Source organism: Xenopus tropicalis, chromosome 4 (genome assembly GCF_000004195.4).
Source record: "Xenopus tropicalis strain Nigerian chromosome 4, UCB_Xtro_10.0, whole genome shotgun sequence".
Lineage (NCBI taxonomy): Eukaryota > Metazoa > Chordata > Amphibia > Anura > Pipidae > Xenopus > Xenopus tropicalis.
This window is the reverse complement of record NC_030680.2, coordinates 48,564,026-48,584,137: the sequence shown is the minus strand read 5'-3', so window position 1 is coordinate 48,584,137 and position 20,112 is coordinate 48,564,026.

Below are 20,112 nucleotides of genomic sequence, written 5' to 3'. Positions count from 1 at the left end.
GGGGCCGCCAAAAGCCAAATCACATTTCTTTCATTGTTTTCAGTGGGGAAATTTTAACTGTTGCCATTCTCACATGTTTAATGTCAGGGTCTCCAAACTTTGCACAGTTTGTCACTGGGTGACTATGTTCCAAGTTTAGAAAAGTGGGCAGGGCCAATAACAGCCAATCAGATTTCACCTATAGACTTTATAGGGTTGATTCATTAAAGGTCGATAAGTTTTATCGTACATTTTTTTGCATTAAAATTGACGCGGAAAAAAAAATGCGTGATTCGCTAAAGTATTATCGCATGCGTCAAGTCGCATATCGCGTGCGTTAATTTACGCGCAACCGCATGCAATAATTTTACCGCATTGCGTTAATTAGCACGCAGAAATCATACTAACACATGATTCACAAACACTTAGACGCGCTAAATATCGCATTAGTCTGTGCGAAAACTAACACCTATCTGAGGCAGGCGGTAATTATAGAAAAGTACAGTTAATGAGCTTATAATAAAATATGGACTTTGCAGTGTTATTTATTCAAGTCTGTGTTAGCCCTAGAGTGATGCAGCCTCCAGTTTGCAGGGAAATGGTCATTTTCATAAAAGTAGTTTTATGAAAGTAATGGTGTGTATGGCTAATATGGCATGTGTTTTTTTGCACGCGGCGACTATTTGTGCGCGATGCGTTGATTAGCGCGTGTTTCGTCAAATACTGCACAAAAATAGCCTTCACGACTTAAATAACGCAAGCAGCATCGCGTTTAAATTAACGCAAATATACTTTTAGTGAATCGTGCGTTAAGACGAGAAAAATTAGACGCGATAAAATTTTTAACGCATGCTATAAATAGCTCACATTTTAACGCACTTTAGTGAATCAGCCCTAATATGTTTAAATTTAAACTGCTGCCATTCTTTAAATATTAATACTAAGGTCCCCAAACTTTGAACAGCAGTTACCTGGTGACTAGCTCTGCAGAGTTGGGAAAAGTGGGTGGAGCCACCAGCAGCCAATCAGATTTTAACTATTGGTTTTCAATGGGGAAATTCAACCTGATGCCATTCTCACAGTATTAACACCAGGGCCACTAGGGGACTGCATTTTTAGGTTTTAAAAAGTGGGTGGAGCCACCAACAGCCAATCAGACTTCACCTATTGAATTTTTTTGGTTTAAGTTTAAAATGCTGCCTTTCTCACACTATTTATGTCAGGGTTCCCAAACTTTGCACAGTCAGTCACTGGATGACTACATATTCAGGTTTAGAACAAGTGGGCAGAGCCACCAACAGCCAACCCATTTCCACCCATTAAATTTCATTGGTTTATATTTAACTGATGTCATTATTTAAGTATTAATTCCAGAATTATTAAACTTTCCAGAGTTACTCACTGGGTAACCGTGCCGTTCAAAGTTAGAAAAAAAGTGGGCGGAGACACCAACAGCCAATCACATTTCACCTATTTACTTTCAATGGTGAAGTGTAAAATGCTGTCAGTCTCACAATTTTTATGCCTGTCCCCAAACTTTGCACAGTTGGTCACTGGAGGACTGCAGTTCAAAAATAGGAAAAGCGTGTTGGGCCACTAACAGCCCAACTAATCAGATTTCATCCATTGAATTTTATTGATTTAAATTTAAAATGCTGCCATTCTCACACTATTTATACCAGGATGCCCACTTTTTGTCACTGGGTGACTTCGACTCAAGGTTAGAAAAAGTGGGCACACCCACCAACCACCAATCACAATTTACCTATTGACTTTTATTGGTTTAAATTTAAACTGCTGCCGTTCTGTAACTATTAATCCTAGGGTCCCTAAACTTTGCAGAGTCACTGGGTAACTGCAGTTCCAAGTTAGAAAAAGTGGGCGGAGCCACCAATCAGATGTCACTCGTTGACTTTCAGTGGGGAAATTTAAATTGCTGCCATTCAGACACTATTAAAACCAGGGTCCCCAAACTTTGCACAGTGGTTTTACTATGTAACTGTGGTCCAAGGTTAGAAAAAGTGGGTGGAGCCAACAACAGATCAGATTTCATTCAGTGACTTCATGTTTTTCAACCCAACATGAAGTTTGTTCTCAAACTTCCCTTTCTAGTTATTATTGCTGCTCAAAAAAGCAAGTAATATGTGGCTTATTTCATGTTTTTTCATAAATAACAAAGAAAGGATCATTTCTTTCCTGGCCATCCCCCTGGTCAACATATTCTGTCCCCCTCCATGCAGATGTGTCCCTAGCAATCTATAAATCCTCCTTCCTCCTATTATGTGTGTCTATGTACAAAGCCAGTGACCCAGGGTGGGCATGCTGATCAGGGGGGTGGCCAGGAAAGGAAAATCATGGTAAGTATGAAAGGAATTTATCCTTTCCCTGGTCAGCATAACCGTTTGGGTAATTACACAAGCAATCAGACAAGGGGGGGCAACAAGAATAATGCTGAATAATTTTAATCAATCTCAGACTCTTTCTGAATTAACTTTCGACCAAAAGAGGTCAACTTTTTGGCTCTAACGTCAGTTTGATAATGCCTTATGAAGGTATTTGAGTTAGCCCAGGTAGCTGCTATGCAGATGTCATCAGTTGATACTGCTTCTGCTGCCCAAGATACCAATTCTTGAAACGCTTTGGCGCCTGGGTATGAAGGTGCTCTTTTCATCCAACGCTTTTCCAATTTTGCCCTCAAAAGGATGTTTACACAGGACATTCTTGGGCACTATGCTTTCAACCATAGAGCGTGACAAGCATCTATAGAAAAGGTCATACTTCTTGCTGTCCATTTTGCTAGATCTGCTAAGGCTTCAAGACAAAAATTGAACGCCATCCTGATGTCATGTAAAATCCGCACAGATGACTCCTGCTCTATAGCCCTTTCTATGCTATGGCTTACCTCCTCTGACCACAAGGAAATGGCCTTAACCACTGAAATCAGCGCTACTGGCGGTCTGCATACAGTGCGTGCCACCATATAAGCCTTCTTAAGTTCCGTCTCCATCCTCTTCTCCATTGGATGCTTAAAGGAGAAGGATAGGTAAAAACTAAGTAAGCTTTATCAGAAAGGTCTATGTAAATATAGCCATAAGCACTCACAGAAACGCTGCACTGAGTCCTCTATTAAAAGAAACACTTTATTTCTTGTCTCCTTTTTTGGGAACATGTTCCTCGGTATCAGACTTCCTCTCTTTTAGGGTTCTTTCAGGTTTGGGGCTTGGGTCTGCTCAGTCCTCTCCTCTCTCCCTCTCCGCCTCCCCCTCCCTTCTCCTGCTCCCCCTCCCATAAGAATGCATAAGAAGGTGACTTTTCTATACTAATCCTTCTCGATCTATTGGCTGTGTTTGATACAGTCGACCACTCCCTCCTGATGCAAATTTTGTGTTCAATTGGTATCCGTAATCAGGCTGCATCCTGGATTTCTTCTTACCTCTCTAACCGATCCTTCACTGTCTCCTATGCAAACAAAACCTCATCTCCAGTTCCACTTAATATGGGGTATCCCAAGGCGCTGTACTCGGGCCCCTGTTGTTCTCCCTCTAAACACTGTCTTTGGGAGATCTTATCCTTTCATTTGGCTTTAATTATCATCTGTATGCTGATGATATCCAAATTTATTTCTCGACCCAGTTGAAACTGAGACTCAAATCTTTAACTGCCTCTCGCTATCTCCAGTTGGATGAACCAATGCCACCTCAAACTGAACCTAACGAAAACTGAACTAATGATTTTTCCATCTAAGCCTGGTCCTACCCCCCCTTTGCTTATCTCTATTGATGGCACCTTCATCAACCCTGTTGATTCGGCCCGTTGTTTGGGGGTGATCTCTGACTGTCTCTCCTTCTCTGACCATATTAACACCACTGTCAAAACCTGTCACTTTTTCTTACGCAATATTGCCAAAATCCGTCCCTTTCTTTCTACTGCAACAGCTAGGCTCGCATCCTATCCCGACTTGATTACTGTAACCTGCTACTAACCGGCCTCCCTTACTTCCATCTCTCCCCCCTATAGTCTGTATTAAATATTGCTGCCAAAATTCTTCTCTCATTCAGGAGAGTTCAGGCCCCTCCCCTGCTAAAGTCCTTATTGTGGCTTCCCATTAAACAAAGAATAACTTACAAACTCCTTCTCTTAACCTTCAAAGCCCTCCATTCCTCTGCCCCTCGCTACATCTCTTCTCTTGCGTCTCAATAAGTTCCTCCGTTCCTCACAGAGCAACCGCTTGGTTGCGCCCCCCCACCATGCCCCCCTGCCTTGCTGCCCCTTACATTTGGAATGCCATCCCTGATTTCCTCCGAAGAAAATCTTCACTCGGTCGTTTAAAAACTAAACTTAAAGACTACCTCTTGGAGCACTCGCACAGCCCCTGATCTGGGAACTAGCACTTATATTGCAGTGTCACCCACTGTAACCTACAGCACTTATATTCTCCTATTTGTGTCTGTAAGTTACCCTCCCATCTAGATTGTAAGCTCTATGGGGCAGAGGCCTTCATCCTCTTGTGTCTTTGACTATTAACTTATTGCAACTGTACCTTGTATTTATTTGCATTTATTGATTTAATTTGTATTTATCTATTATCTTAATAACCCCCTGTTTGTATTAATCTATTCTACTATACAGCGTTGCGTACATAAGTAGCACTTTATAAATAAAGATATACAAACATACATACATACAATAGGGACACACCCTGTCACAAAGATTAGAAATAAAACACATGTAATGGGGGGGGGGGGCGGGTAGGAGGATTTATAGATTGCTAGGGACACATATGCACGGAGCAGGAGGGAATACCCGAAGGTTTATGCTGACCAGGGATGGCCTGGGAAATACAGTTCTAGGTGTTTGTTAGTGATTCGGGAGAGCAAGAACATAATAAAGTGTCAGACAATGTAATGGAAGTTTGTTTTGAATTTTTAGACCACCTTCAAAGTCTTTTCCAGGTTTTTTATCTGATAGGAAAGATGGGCTGGTAGGAGCTAAACTTTAGATGTCAGTCAAGAATGGCTGGACCCTCACACTACTCTATGTTCAGAACACAAGGTGCCTGTCAGAACTGAGCCGAGTTAAGCAGATTCCCATTCATCCCCCTTTAATAACTGTTTTGTAGATGTTGCCTATATTTACCAAATGCATAGACCACAAAATATCCAAACCTGTCAGCTTACAGAAAGCTTTATTTGGTAGTAAATCTTATTATTATTCAACCAAAACTTGCCAACAAGTTAGGATTTCAAAAATAACTACCTGGTTTGGGGTACCTGAGAGCAACATGCAAGGGGTTGGTGAGCAACATGTTGCTCACAAGCCACTGGTTGGGGATCTCTGCCTTAGACCATACCAATACTCAGGCATGAAAAAATGGCCAAATTTCATCTGATCCACTAAATGAGATTTTATTCTACCTAAATTTTTGCCACCAGATTGTATTATTTAAAAATTTTCAGAAAGACCCATTGTGTTGGCACCTGAAATAGTATTGTCAAAATATCTGACCGTTTAGCTCCACAATGAACTATCAACCTCATTTTGTCTACAAAATCAAGGTTTAGTCCATATTTTCTGTTTTAAGCTCAACACACTGCCCAATGAATAAATTAATGCCCTAGTATCTGAACCTATGAATATATATATATATATATATATATAGATATAGAAAAATAACTTTTATTAATTTAATTCAAACAATGCATGATCAGGTAAACGTTTCGGTCTCCTAAGTTAAAAGCACAGACCCACACCCAATAGCAAGTTTCCATCTAGTCATGTGACTGATTCAAACAGCACCCAGGAGAAAACATAGAGAACACCAAAATACTCAATCCATTAGTAAAAAGCATAGGTATATATAGGTATATAGTAAATTGGCAGTAGAGCATAAAGCATAATACATAATAATCTTCATAACCCTTATCGCTGATTGAGGAAGCAAGACAATGAACAGTACTTATTTAATCCAAATGGGGATAGTGTATTTAGAGTTTTTATCCAAAACACTTTTCTTTTTTAAGAGAAGCTGAGATCTATCACCTCCCCGCCTAATGGGTGGAATGGCAATGTAGCGGAAAGAGGGTAACCTATGCCCACATTCCAAAAAATGTTTCGCCACTGGTTTATTAGTCACTCCATCTCTAAAAGCAGTACTGATAGCCAAGCAGTGGCCATCCATCGTAACCTCAAAGTCTGATTGGTCTTACCTACATAAGAAAGGCCACTCGGGCAGGTTAGCAAATAAACCAGATGCGTGGTAGTACAAGTGATGTGGTGCCTAATAGAGAGACGTTTACCAGTCTGTGGATGTAAAAAAAAGACTCCCTTGGTGTCATATATCTGCACGGAGTGCAATTAGGGCATTTAAAACATCCCGTTTGTCACTGCGTAGCCACGATCCAAGCTTCTTCTGATAGCATGCAACAGGATCACTCTGTACTAAGAGGTGTCGTAAATTGGTACCCCTCCTATAATTAACCAAGGTGGTCTTAGGCAACAAAAATTCATAGTCAGCCTGAAGAATATTCCAATTCCTTTCTAACGTGGTCAGATCTGTCATTGAAGGTGGTGCTGAAAACAATCCCCAGATGAGTCTTAGGGACCCTACTAGTAGAGCTACTACGTGCATGGGCAGTGGACACACCATAACAGGATTCACACCAGAACAGGATCATATCATCTTTGTAGCTGCGAAAAATCAAAAGGTTATCTCCATACTTAGGAATGATGTACTGTTGTTCAAAACAATGCATTAACAAATTGGTGTAAGAGGGTGCCATGGTCGCACCAATCGCCATACCCAATACCTGTAAATAAAAATCATAGTGTAAAGTGTAAAGAGCTGGGCAAACCGAGTGCTCCAGCTTTAAAAATTCCCCCAGTTGCTTACTCACAACATCCGTACTTACTGCTGCATCTATAACCCTGAATACCTTCCCCTTGAATTAAGAAATAGGGTCACCAGGCAAACGTCTATATACAGTATCATCGGACAATTGGCCCAATATCTCCTTTCAATAGTCACAATAGTTCAATAACACAATACTACCCCCCTTATGGGCAGGGTGGATCACAATACCTTTATCATCCATTAAGGATTTTAGTGCCAATCGTTCATCTGGATCAGAGTAAGATTATCTCTATAATGAGATTTAACACTATTTAAGACCTCCTTTTCAACCGCTTGTTTAAACAATTTAATAGCAGGATTGGTGACAGGTGGTGTAAACAGACTCTTTAACTTCAATGATGTTATGTCAGTTTGCTTATTTTCAGAAAAGAAAGTCCCTTCTGTAACACACTAATTTCCCCCAACGAAAAAGTGTGCTTAGACAGATTGAAAATTGGAATATCTAAACTTTGCGTCTCGGCCCCTTTTGCCCCCTCCTCGTTGGGTACCTCTTATGTTTCCCTGTCCCGAGAGAGATTTATTGCTCATGGCCGGAGAGTTTGCCAAAAAAGAGGGAGAACCAGAAACAGTGCACTCCGTATCTATAGATGCAGTATGTGAGTTACTAGCTACAGTCTCATCGCCATCCGAATCGCCTGAGCTTGTATCAACAGCGTTCAGTGGTTTCACTAGTTTGTGTCTGAACTGACGTCTAAGGCGCTGCTGGGGATATATATATATTTATACATTATATGGGACGGGCTAAGTCAGTATTCCCTGACTCTGAAATATAATACTACCAACAATACTATGAGGTGCCATTCAAGTGCCAAAAGGGAGATCGACTGACCTCAATATCCAGTGCCATCTGTCTTATTTATGCAACATTATGACTGTAAGAACAGGTACTGCAGTAATGCTATGATTTTTCTTTCTTTTCTTTTGACTACTATACCCACAATCCTCTGTAAACCAAGGCCTTGTTTAGTGAATTAATAGTGCGCTATTTTGGACAGGCCATGTCACTATCTCCTGACAATATAATAAAAATACTAACAATAGTACTTCTATATCTCTATAAGTAATATAATAATTATAAGTGCCATCAGTAATCTATAATTTAAGTGCCAAAGGGTGATTTACTGACCCTAGTATCCAGCACTCTTTGTCCTGTTCCGCTTGACTATAACTGTTATGCAGACTTCTTTAACTTTAAATTTTTTGAGCCTAACATGATGTCAGTGCTATAATAGTTAGTAGCACTTCTGCTTTTTTTTATATCAGTTCTTGATACTATCAAGACCGTGGCTAGCATAGGTTTGGGTTCTTTTTTGCTTGATCTCCTCTGACTATATTCTTTATCACACTGCACTTTTAGGTTTCTTTAATAAAAGTCTTATTTTGTTGCATAATGTAGTGTTTGAAGATTAGACCATTATGTCATGTTTGAAATATAAACACTGCAAAATGTAGTGTTTGAACATTAGACCATTACTGACACAGTTCAATGGTTATTTATCAACTAATCCTCATGTGCCCCTCTGATGACAAAACAGGTTGACACTTCTAGCACATTTTGTAGTGGTTTTGCAGTGTCTTTTGTGTTCATTATGCAAATGCTATATGCTAATGTTGTGTCTCACTCTGGTGATGTCATATGACATCTCTACTAGCACCTTTCCCTTCAAAACATAGTGATTAGACATGGGTTGTTTTGTGTCTGTTCACTTTGAGAGGCTATTGTTGTAGCTGAAACATCCGTCTCCACTAATAAATGACCTAAGTGTTTCTATGTAAGACCTGTGAGTGCGGACCTTTTTTTTCTGGTGGATTTATTACTTTATATATATCCCTAACTCTTCTGTGCATTTTTGTAAAACCTTCCTAAATTGGTATTTAGATAAAAGGATCCATCTTGATGAACAAATAAAGGACCTGGAGGCTGAACCCAAATTTTTACAAACTTCATAAGAGCCTTCATGGGACAAAGATCAAAACGGGTAAATGTGCCAAGCCATAATATTTTACCTCTGCCTGCCATGTTTGTTTCAGATTTCCAGCTTCTGAACCAACGTTTGATAAAGAGCCTGACACAACACAGAATCCACTAATACACCTGTTACTGTAATCCTTCAAAATGTATAAATAAATACCATTTAAATACAGCTGTAAAACAGTTTCCCTTTCTGCATCATTTGAAATCGTGGCAGGGGAAGAGGGACTAAAACATTTATATTACAAATTGTAACAACTCATCCACAGCTTATAGACAGCATGCAGGAACTGCATAACCCACAATGCATTGCTCTATGATGTTCCTTTCCTTATTGACATTATACAGTATGTGTAGGTGGATTTGGTGGATGCAGGCTGAAGGCGGGTTGAGGCCAGTCGACTACTGCTAAATTTTTTTAAGTCTCAAAGTAACTGTTCCAAACATATTATTATATTAAAAATTATGAGAAGACTGCATGTTTTTTAACTGATGTATATTGCAAAGTTGCTTGAAATTATTTTTAATTTCTTAAAAAGTTAAGTTGTGTTTGAGTGAGATTCCCCTCTATGAAAATTTTCAGTTTGTAACTTTTTAAATGGGCATCTCGATAAACAAACCTCCTGCTTTTGTCCTTGAACTAGAAACTATTTCATTCACTCTTAAAGCTAGGAAAAATAATAAATAAATAAATATCTTCTGCTCATATTCTGAAAAAAAACCAGATTGGTCCTAGCTCTTGCAATAGTTTAACTAACATTGGTGTTGTTATAGGTTTTTACTTATAATTAACTCTCTTAACACTCTCTTTTAAGACATACCCTCCAAGATTTGCCCAATTGGCAGTACCTGGTAATATCTGTCTCATAGGAAACTTCTGCAACATGTTTTTTGAGAAAAGAAATAGAATACTGAGCTCAACAAATATATTATCAAATTAATACTCTTCATGGAAATGGGTGCAGTGAAGCAAACAAAATGGTAAATGTAAATTGGGCTTGTGAGGATTATATCATAGATTTATAGTTACACAACACCAGTTTTAACCCATGATGAAGTAACCTTGCAATACAAATCAGGCTATTTGAATTTTTACTGAACTGTAAAACTGTGACTGTGAACTTCTACAGTTATCTCAAAGTTAGTGATAGTAGGAGGATAGCTTACTCTTGCTTCCCAAGCAAGGAACATGCAAAATATGCCCTGTGCCCCGCTCTAAGAGTGAACCCCTCTAAATTCCCAACCTTAATCACCAATCACCCCCCATGCTGTGTATGGCTGATGCCAGACGTGGAATAGGGCTGGTATTTTCGGCAAGCGGAAAAAACTATACCTGCTACTTGTGCCTGCACCCGAATGAATGAGATACGCTCGGGTGCAGGCACATTTAGCCGATATACGCATGAAAACGCAAGAGAATGCAAAGTCTCGTGTTTTCATGCGTATATCGGCTACATGTGCCTGCACCCGAGCGTATCTCATTCATTCAGGTGCAGGCACAAGTAGCAGGCGTAGGGCTGAATTTTCGCCAAGCGTTTTTCCGCTTGCTGAAAATATCAGCCCTACGCCACGTCTGGCATCAGCCTAACCGCACAGCTCTTTTATGTGCTGTTCACCTGCAGCCTAATCAGGCAGCTGGCCAAATCAAAATGCTAAACTAGAGTATGGAATGGAGGACCTAAGCTACTCACCCTCCATTTACTCCAGGACTCACCTGGAGTGCGGAAGCAGTGTATAGTGTTGATCCCTTCAAACCTGCTCATACCTAGTCCCTAGTACCTGACATTTCCTGGGGTCAGGAACTCTGCTGTTGCTGTATCTGTGTATTCCATTCACCAATAGAAGCTAAATATAATCAAAATTTTGGTCCCATTAATAATCGTTTGTACACGATTATCCAAATATTAAATTTTAATGCTCTATAAACAATCTGTTTGAGAACTGTTATTACTGGCTTAAACCATAATATTATTGATTACTTAAACTACTCCTTAATTATTACAATTCAAAAGTAGTCTTTTATCTGTAAATTTATGCCTCGTAAATCTAAAGTAGCTATTAAAGGGAAAAACACTAATAAAGATTACAAATTAGTGGTATAACCATCATGAATCTAACTAGTGGATCAAATTCCAACTGACTAGCTCCCACTGAGATAAGCAGTACATACTTATGGAAGAGCACAGGCCGAGAATCAGTGCCAACGCTGACATTAGCTTTCTTCTTTGCCTACACCTGGAACCATTCTGTCTGCCCAGGTGCAGGAGCATGCAGTGGATATTGGAGACGCAAGCGTTTGCATTTCAGACAGGATATCTGCCATGTGTGCCTGCACATGGGCCAGCACAATTAATGCCATCAATCTCCTATTAAGATGCTTAATAAGTGAAGATGTTTGAGTTTAATCTTTTTAGCTATGTGAGCTGAACAAATCTAATTTTTACAATATACAATTTATTATTTAAGGAAATCAGGTAGCCTAAACTCCAAAGAAAGAGTATACACTGTATTTCAATCTCTAAAAATGGATAACGTTTTTTCAATGGAGCTCCAAATTTCTCAAAAAAATATGGCATGTAGACCAAAATAATGCATAATAAATTCCGAACCTGTTGAAAATGTCACAGCACATTCTAGAAAAGACCTCAAAGTAATGACATGAAATACTACACCATGGGTAAACACTTGTCATAGTAAAAGTAACCCTCAAAGTGGAAACCTAACAATTGGTAGCATGATGGATGAATTGGTAGTAAATAAAACCCTGATTGGATATTGCTCTTGGCTAGCCATGCTTCACTACCACAAAGATTAGTAATGTCAATAGCTAGGAGAGATTCCATGATTTACTGATTAACCTGTTGGATATAAGAGATGGGAGGGGATGGTAAGGCACTAAGCCCAATGGTGAGACTCAAAATCAATAAAAAATTATTAAAAGGCAGTTCATCAAAGGGAACCTCTATTTAAATTAAACTCTATAACAATCTTCTCTCTATTTATATTAGGATTGTGATAGAGCCAAGATTATCACATATTATAGGGGTCCTTTTTGAACCAAATGGGGGAATCCAAAAAGCTATATTAAATCCTTGTTCATTTACTGCTGGCTTCATTTTGTCTAGATAAATCCTTTGAAGGGGTTGTTCACCTTCAATGTCCAAGTCTTATTAAACCACCAACAATGCTCGTAACCTGTCAGAAATCCATTATCCATGTAAAAAGGCCACCCGAATGAATGAGATACTAATGTCATTCCTATATTTAAAAAGGAAGTAAGATCTCAGCCTGGCAATTATAGGCCTGTAAGTTTGACATCCGTGGTGGGCAAGTTATTTGAAGGCTTGTTAAGGGATCACATACAAAATTATGTACTGGAGAATGGCCTTATGAGCAGTAATCAGCATGGGTTTATTAAGGACAGGTCATGTCAGACCAATTTAATTGCTTTTTATGATGAGGTAAGTAAGAAGCTGGACAGTGGGGATGCAGTAGATATAATCTATTTGGATTTTGCCAAAGCATTTTATACCGTTCCCCACAAATGACTGCTTTCTAAACTAAGGTCTATTGGTCTTAGTGAAGTTGTTTGCACATGGATAGAGAACTGGCCATAGGATCGGGTATAGAGGGTGGTTGTTAATGGTACATTGTCTACTTGGAGTAAGGTTCTCAGTGGGGTCCCTCAGGGTTCTGTACTGGGACCACTTTTGTTTAACTTGTTCATAAATGACTTAGGGGAGGGTAAATCCATAATGGAGAAGGACCTTGGAGTTCTTGTAGATAATAAACTTGGCTGTAGCAAGCAATACCAGGCAACAGCAAATGAGATTTAATGTGGATAAATGTAAGGTCATGCACCTGGGATGTAAAAATATGCAAGCAACTTATACACTTAATGGGACTGTACTAGGCAAATCCATAATGGAAAAGGACCTTGGAGTCCTTGTAGAGGCTGTGTCCTTGCTGGCTGTAGCAAGCAATGCCAGGCAGCAGCTGCAAGGGCAAACAAGATTTTGAGCTGTATTAAAAGGGGCATAGATTCACGGCAGGAGGGGGTTATTCTTCCTCTTTACAGAGCGCTGGTAAGGCCCCATCTAGAATATGCTGTTCAGTTTTGGTCTCCAGTACTCAAATGGGACATTATTGAATTAGAGAGGGTCCAGAGAAGGGCAACTAAGCTGGTAAAGGGTATGGAAAGTCTCAGTTATGAAGAAAGACTGGCCAAGTTAGGGTTGTTTACACTAGAGAAGAGGCGCTTAAGGGGTGATATGATAACTATGTAAAATTATATAAGGGGATCATATAATAATCTCTTTTCTAATCTGCTTTATTTACAAGAAAGTCCTTCCAACTGACGTGAGGCCACCCATTCCAATTAAAAGAAAAGGAGGTTCCGTTTAAATATTCAGATTTTTTACTGTGAAAGTTGTGAAGTTGTGGAATTCCCTCCCTGAATCAGTCATACTGGCTGATACATTATATAGCTTCAAGAAGAGGTTGGAGGGCTTTTTAGCAAGTGGGTAAATACATGGTATATAGCTCTTAGCACAAGTTGATCCAGGGACTGGCCCAATCGCCAGGGAAGGATTTTTTCCCCCCTCTGTGGCAACTAAGAGAGGCTTCAGATGGGGTCTTTTGCCTTCCTCTGGATCAACTAGCAGTTAGGCAGGTTAAATATAAGGTGGAACTTGATGGACGTATGTCTTTTTTCAATCTAACTTACTATGTTACTAGTTAGTAATTTATGCAGATTCACATGACATAACAGTTCTGAAAGCAGTGTAATGTGTAAAGTGTAGTGTAAAGTATCATCAAGTTATATGATAGGCCAGCCTCATTTGCTGCTTGATAATTTGTGATGACCCCTAAGATTAGCTTCTCAACAGCTGCATTCAGGTCACCACAAGCAAAACACATCCAAGGCATTTTTGAGTGCCAAATATTAGGCATCCCGGTGATTATAATCACTTAACTGATACCCCAGGCAGTATTCCTGCTAGCAGAAAGCTGCACCAGCCGGGATACTTCTGTCTAAGCGCCACGGAGTGATCTTCTTAAGCCAGGAATCCATGCTGTGGAGAATCAGTCTGTACTGTATAAGAAAACCAGGGCAATTGCATCAGAATTGAATAATTAGCCCTGTAGCATCAGTTTATATGACAGAAAACCCTTTTTCTGCTTGATAATTTGCAAGGACCCCTAAGCTCAGCTGCTTAGAGCACACTGAGTGTGTGCACTGTCCCGGGGGGGGGGGGGGGGGGGGGACAGAATCCAAGATGGGGAGCTCCTGTAACAACTGTAACAACCTAAATCATTACTACTATAGAAATGCTGAAACTTTAAGCCAGTGCAATCAGTTTATAATATGAAATATGGCATTTCTAGTCATATTAATTTTTTGGGTTTAGTTCTCCTTTATTCCACTGACCACAATGAACTGATTCACTTATGAGCACATTAATGATTCATTTTAACTATTTATATGAATTGCATATTATAGAGTAACATCAGCTGTTTATATTGGGATCTATTTACTGAATTATATCAGCATCTTCTACATGCAGCAGGGGAATAATTGATTATTGTGCCCCACAGCAACCTCATTGGGCCCCTACGCTTACACAATTTACATAACTTATACAAAAACATGTTATTTTCAAAAAATGTATGTTACTAAAATAATGACTTACTAGCACATTTATTATTTTTACTATTTTTATGAGCTACTAGTGAATAATTATTGGGCCTCTACACAATTTACATAACATAACTACAAAAACTTACATTCTTTTCAAACAACTTGTGTAACTTACATATAATCTGCACTGACCCTCTCAATTAAAATACTGACATTTTTTTTAACAGCTACTGACAAGTTATTGGGCCTCACAGCAAGATCATTGTAAGGAGCACCAGAGGACCAATCCTACCTCTAGATGCCCCGGTCCCTGGGCTCTCCTGCTTAGGAGCGCTCCAGCGTGTGCTCCACTCCTGCGTAAAATTCAAATGGCATTCCTTGGCTTGTTTCAGCTGGTTTAGTGTACTCTGACTTTGCTAAAGCCTTTTTCTTGCTGTTTTTGACTCTTGCTTGTCCCTGACTAATAATCTCCGCTACCTGCCACTGCAATTTGCCTAACTTTGACCTTGTCTTTGCCTGATCTCTTTGGTACCTCGTTTTTTGGATTAATCTTGGCCATGTATAGGATCGTTGTCAACCTCTGCCACAGAAAGTCTGAGGCCCCAAAAGGGCGTTGGGGAATATCAGGGCTGGCAGGGCTCTCCTACAGTCCTGGCAGTTACAAGCTCCTCTACATTACAGTCCGTAAGAGTCCCTAAAGGTACTTTTGCAAAAACTTATGTTACTTCTGCAAAAACTTATGTAACTTCCAAATCAGCACATGTCAGCACAGAGCAGGGGGAGGTATGTGGGAAGGGGTTAAACTTAGGGCAAACTCCACTGACCCCCTATCAACTGAATGACTTATAAGCACAGTAATCAATGAAATTCTTTATATGAACTACTTATTATAGAGTAGCTATTTATATTGCACGCACAAGGAGCATGGCCAAAATGTTGGTACTGCACGTTGTTCATGGGGACCCCCATATAAATAACTTGTGTGGGGCCCCAAACTTCTGATGGCGGCCTGAATGGATATATATCTTTTATTAACTGTTACTTAAAGTAACACTTAATAACAGTAGTTCTTGACTATGAAGATGTTTCACTACTCATCCAAGCAGCTTCTTTAGTTAAACTGACTGGTATGGGAAGTCCTCAGTATATGAACTCTTCCACTAATCCAATCACAATGGCACATTGTAGCACAGACCTTTACATTGGGGAGACAAAGCAAATGCTCTCCAAGCGAATGGCTCAAAATAGTAGGCCAAGACAGGCTGTATTTCTACACCTAAAAGACAAGGAACACTCCTTTGAAAATAGCAACGTCCAAATTTTGGACAAAGAAGACAGCTGGTTTAAAAGTGGTGTAAAAGAGGCTTTTCATGTTAAAGTGGAGAAACCATCCCTAAATAGAGACGGGGCCTTTGACACCATCTGTCTGCTACATACAATGCTGTTCTAACATCTGTACCCCGGCACTTTCAGAACCCTTCACACCATTCATGCAACTCTTACAAGTAACACCTGTTTTGATTAGTTGCATGATATTTCAGATGTCACCTTTCTGAAGAGTTACAATGTGCCATTGTGATTGGATTAGTGGAAGAGTTCATATGCTGAGGACTTCCCATACTAGTCAGTTGAACTGAAGAAGCTGCTCGGATGAGTAGTGAAACGTCTTCAATGATTACTTAACAAGTCTAGTTGCTTTAGATTTATTATACTAGATATAACAGTAGTTCTTGCTATCATCACCCTTAAATGCTAGATGCTAAATAAAAAAGTTTGGTACACTGTAAGGCTCACAGAAAGTTTGCCAGAACCTGTATTATTTTGTAGTAACATTTCTCTCAGTTTGAGGAAAATGGGGTTTTATCAGTTGCACTTGAACAGACAGTATAAATAGAACCATTGGGACTCCAGTGGAGCTTGCTCAAGTGGATGGCTGCTCTTTAAATGGATCTCTGTAATTGGAGTTATAAACACAGCAGTTACTGGGTCCCTTTAAGTGGAGTTATAAATACAGGAGGTAAAAACATAAAGTTATAGTGATCCTAACATGGTCTCCTTTGAGATAATGCTGCAGAGACAATTCTATAATGGAGTAACTAAAACACTAAATTTTAGATGCACAAACTTTGCCAGTATAAGGGAATCTCTGCAATAAATAAAATACCAATTGTTTGGGAAGAAAAAAAACTGCTTTTAAAGCATTCAAATTAGCTGCGACAGCAGACAATTAAATCAGGTACAAGGAAGCCAACAATAAATGCAAAAAAACCAGGCAAGATAAAATAGAGATGGAAAAGGGTATTGCAGTTAGGAGTAAAAGGAATCCCAAATAAATTGTTAAATATGTAAATAGTAAAAAAAAATGAAAGCAAAAACAGCAAAATCAGAAATTCTGTAATTGTTTTCTCTGTCTACATAACTAAGGAACCAGGGAATGAAGGCTTCCTTTTTAACAGACCTAATTCCAGAAATACTGTATACCTGATTCATGGGTCAAACAAAGGTTTGGGGCCAGATGGTATTCATCCCACGGTACCAGAAGCCACCGCTTAAAATTAGAGGAACAGAACTTTCATTTACAGCTGTGTTGCTGTTTTTTTTATGGTGAGGCAGTGAGGTTGTGGAATGCCCTTCCGGGTTATTTTATTATGGCAGATTCTACTAATGCTTTTAATGTGGTTGGATGATTTCTTGAACAAGCATAATATCCAATGCTATTGTGACACTAACATCTACAATTAGTATAGATATTGGTATATATAGCTTATATATATGAGTGTATAGATAGGTTGGTGAGAGTGTGTGTGTATATATATATATATATATATATTTCTTTTGTATCAAGTCCCTGTGTGTGTGCGGCACTCTATTATATTTTTGTTTTTGACCTGCACCAAGGGCATTTGGACTTGTATAGGGTGTGCTCCTCCCTGTGTACTATATATATACTATATCATTATCTACCAGAAGGTAGATAATGATGAGGTATATTATGTATGTCAATTTAGTCCTAATAGTAGAGAGGTGAGGAATACCATTATGAAGTATTGGGATGTGATATACACTGACGAACAATTAAAGTCCAAAGTAGGCAGAAGACCAAAATTCAGCTACTCAAGGGGAAGAAATTTGAAAGAAATTCTGAGCCCCACTGACCCAAGGGATAAATATGCAACATGTAGTCACACACATTTCCTAAGCCCGCGCCCCGGTGTCTACAGGTGCACAGGGTGTGTGATGTGCAATTGTCTAATATTGGGGACGCAGTTCACACATCCACATACTGGAAAAACATATAGGATCAGGCAACGTATGTCAATGTGGTATACATCATAAAATGTCCATGCGGATTACTGTACTGCGGTAAGACTGTCAGGCAACTGAAGGAAAGAATAGGCATGCACCGAGCAAGCATTAGGGCCGTCCTGGATCCAGAGCGGGCGACTAAAATAAAAAAAAACGCAGGAGCATAAGCAAGATATTGCTCAGCAACCGGTTGCTAAGCACTGGGCTGAGGCAAAACACGATGCCTCCTCCTTTCGGTGCATGCCGATAGAGCAGATTGAGCTACATCCGAGGGGAGGTGATAGTGGTAAAAGACTTCTCAAGAGGGAGGCCTTTTGGATTAGTGAATTAAATTGCGTGTATCCTCAAGGTTTAAATGGAAGTTTGAATTTGAGTTGTTTTCTTACATAGATAAGCAAGCTTCAAAATATTGATCAGAGATATGTTTTGTATATAACTTTGTAGTATTTCCGGAATGTGTCATATATGATTTTAAAGAATATTTTATTGATATACATTTTTTGAGATGGTATTATAAAATAGAGCTGGGCGGTATGACCAAAAATTTATATCACGGTATTTTTCAAAATTATATCGGTGTCACTGTATTTGACGGTATTTTTTTTTTAGGTATGCAGCTGTTCACAAAGAGATGTTCTCCACACTGCCCAGGTTTACTAACCTATATTATTTTTAAACATATCACCAGCAACGTTGGCCCCCCTTTGGGATGCTAAGGGTTACTACGCCAGCGGCAAACTGCATCTTTTAATACATTCCCCCATGTTAGAGTGTGGGGCCAGGCCAGTAAGGACAGTATATTCTTAACACCAATGATGCTCAGGCTGCTTCATTACAAGTCTGGGAACTGTATAGAAGTCACAGGTTACACTCTCCTGCCTTATACTGTACAGCGATACTGCCATCACTACTTACTTTAGCGGACAAAGCCCCGATAGAACTATAGCCACTTACAATGGAAATATTCAAAATCTCGTGCTTTGGTTTAGGATTCTATTCGCACTGCGCCGCTACTTCCGGGTGTGGGAGGAGCAGTCCCTCTGCAATACTGCTCCCCACAGCCAGCGCTCAAGCGTTCCTGTTCGTAACGGAACAGTAAAAGATTTTCTTCTCTAGGTCACGGGGCGCAACCCCGATCTCCAAACCGGTATGGGGGTATTTAAAAAATGAATATCAGTTTTTTTTAAAAAAACGGTATTCGGTATATGGCGGTATACCGCCCAGCACTATTATAAAATGGCATTTTTTTCTACAGGGTATCTCATGAATGAATTTTTTAACATGGACACTATGTGAGCTCACTGATGCACTAGTGACACCGTATGGTGAGAATGTACACTGCACTTTATAATTTTATAATTGTATCTTATGGTATTGCACTTTGATTATTTATAACAAATTATTTATATCATGCGATTATTTATAATATGCGATTAGAATAACTTATGTCATGATATAATGATATATATTTTTTTGAATGGATATACACATGCACAGATAATGGCCACACATTGGACTATTCAAATTTGTACACATATAACAGCATTGGTTAATTGCATAATGGTCAGAGAATGGGGATTGGGCACTTATTTCCACTTGTTAGAGTGTAATGGTATTTAGATGTGATACACTATTGTTTTTTATCCTTGAGAAAGGTCCTAATGAGGACCGAAACATCGGTTTTAACAATATATTTTCAATAAATTTTTTATAAGGCATTGAAGGGTGTGCTGGCCACGGATGATTATTTTTTTGTCTATGCACCCCGCAGAATATTGAGCCTTGGAGTGCGGACACCATTTGGATTTAAATATATATATATATATATATATGTGCACTGCCTCGTGGGATCATAGGATTCTCGGTGCACACAAATAATCCAGGGCACACATAAATGCTAGGCCACATCAGCCGATTAATGGACAGAGTTTTGTCTTTTGCTTCCACACTTCTTCCTGTTACAGTTAGAGCTGCATTATTTCTAGCCATGTGATCCCTGGTGGAGCACACAGACCATCACAAAATGGTGGCTCAAGAGAAAAGATGCAAAAGAGCAATATTTACTGATATACATATTTCAGTTTGACAAGATTCTTTAACAGGTCACTTAATATAATATAAACTATCTTTTGGTTAAAGGAGAAAGAAAGTAAAAACAAAGTAAGCTTTATCAGAAAGGTCTATGTAAATACAGCCATAAGCACTTATAGAAATGCTGCACTGACTTCTCTGTCAAAAGATTTCTTGTTTCTGTAATTCATGTGCCAGAGACACAGCTCTCTGCTTTCTTCCCTCTCCTGCTCC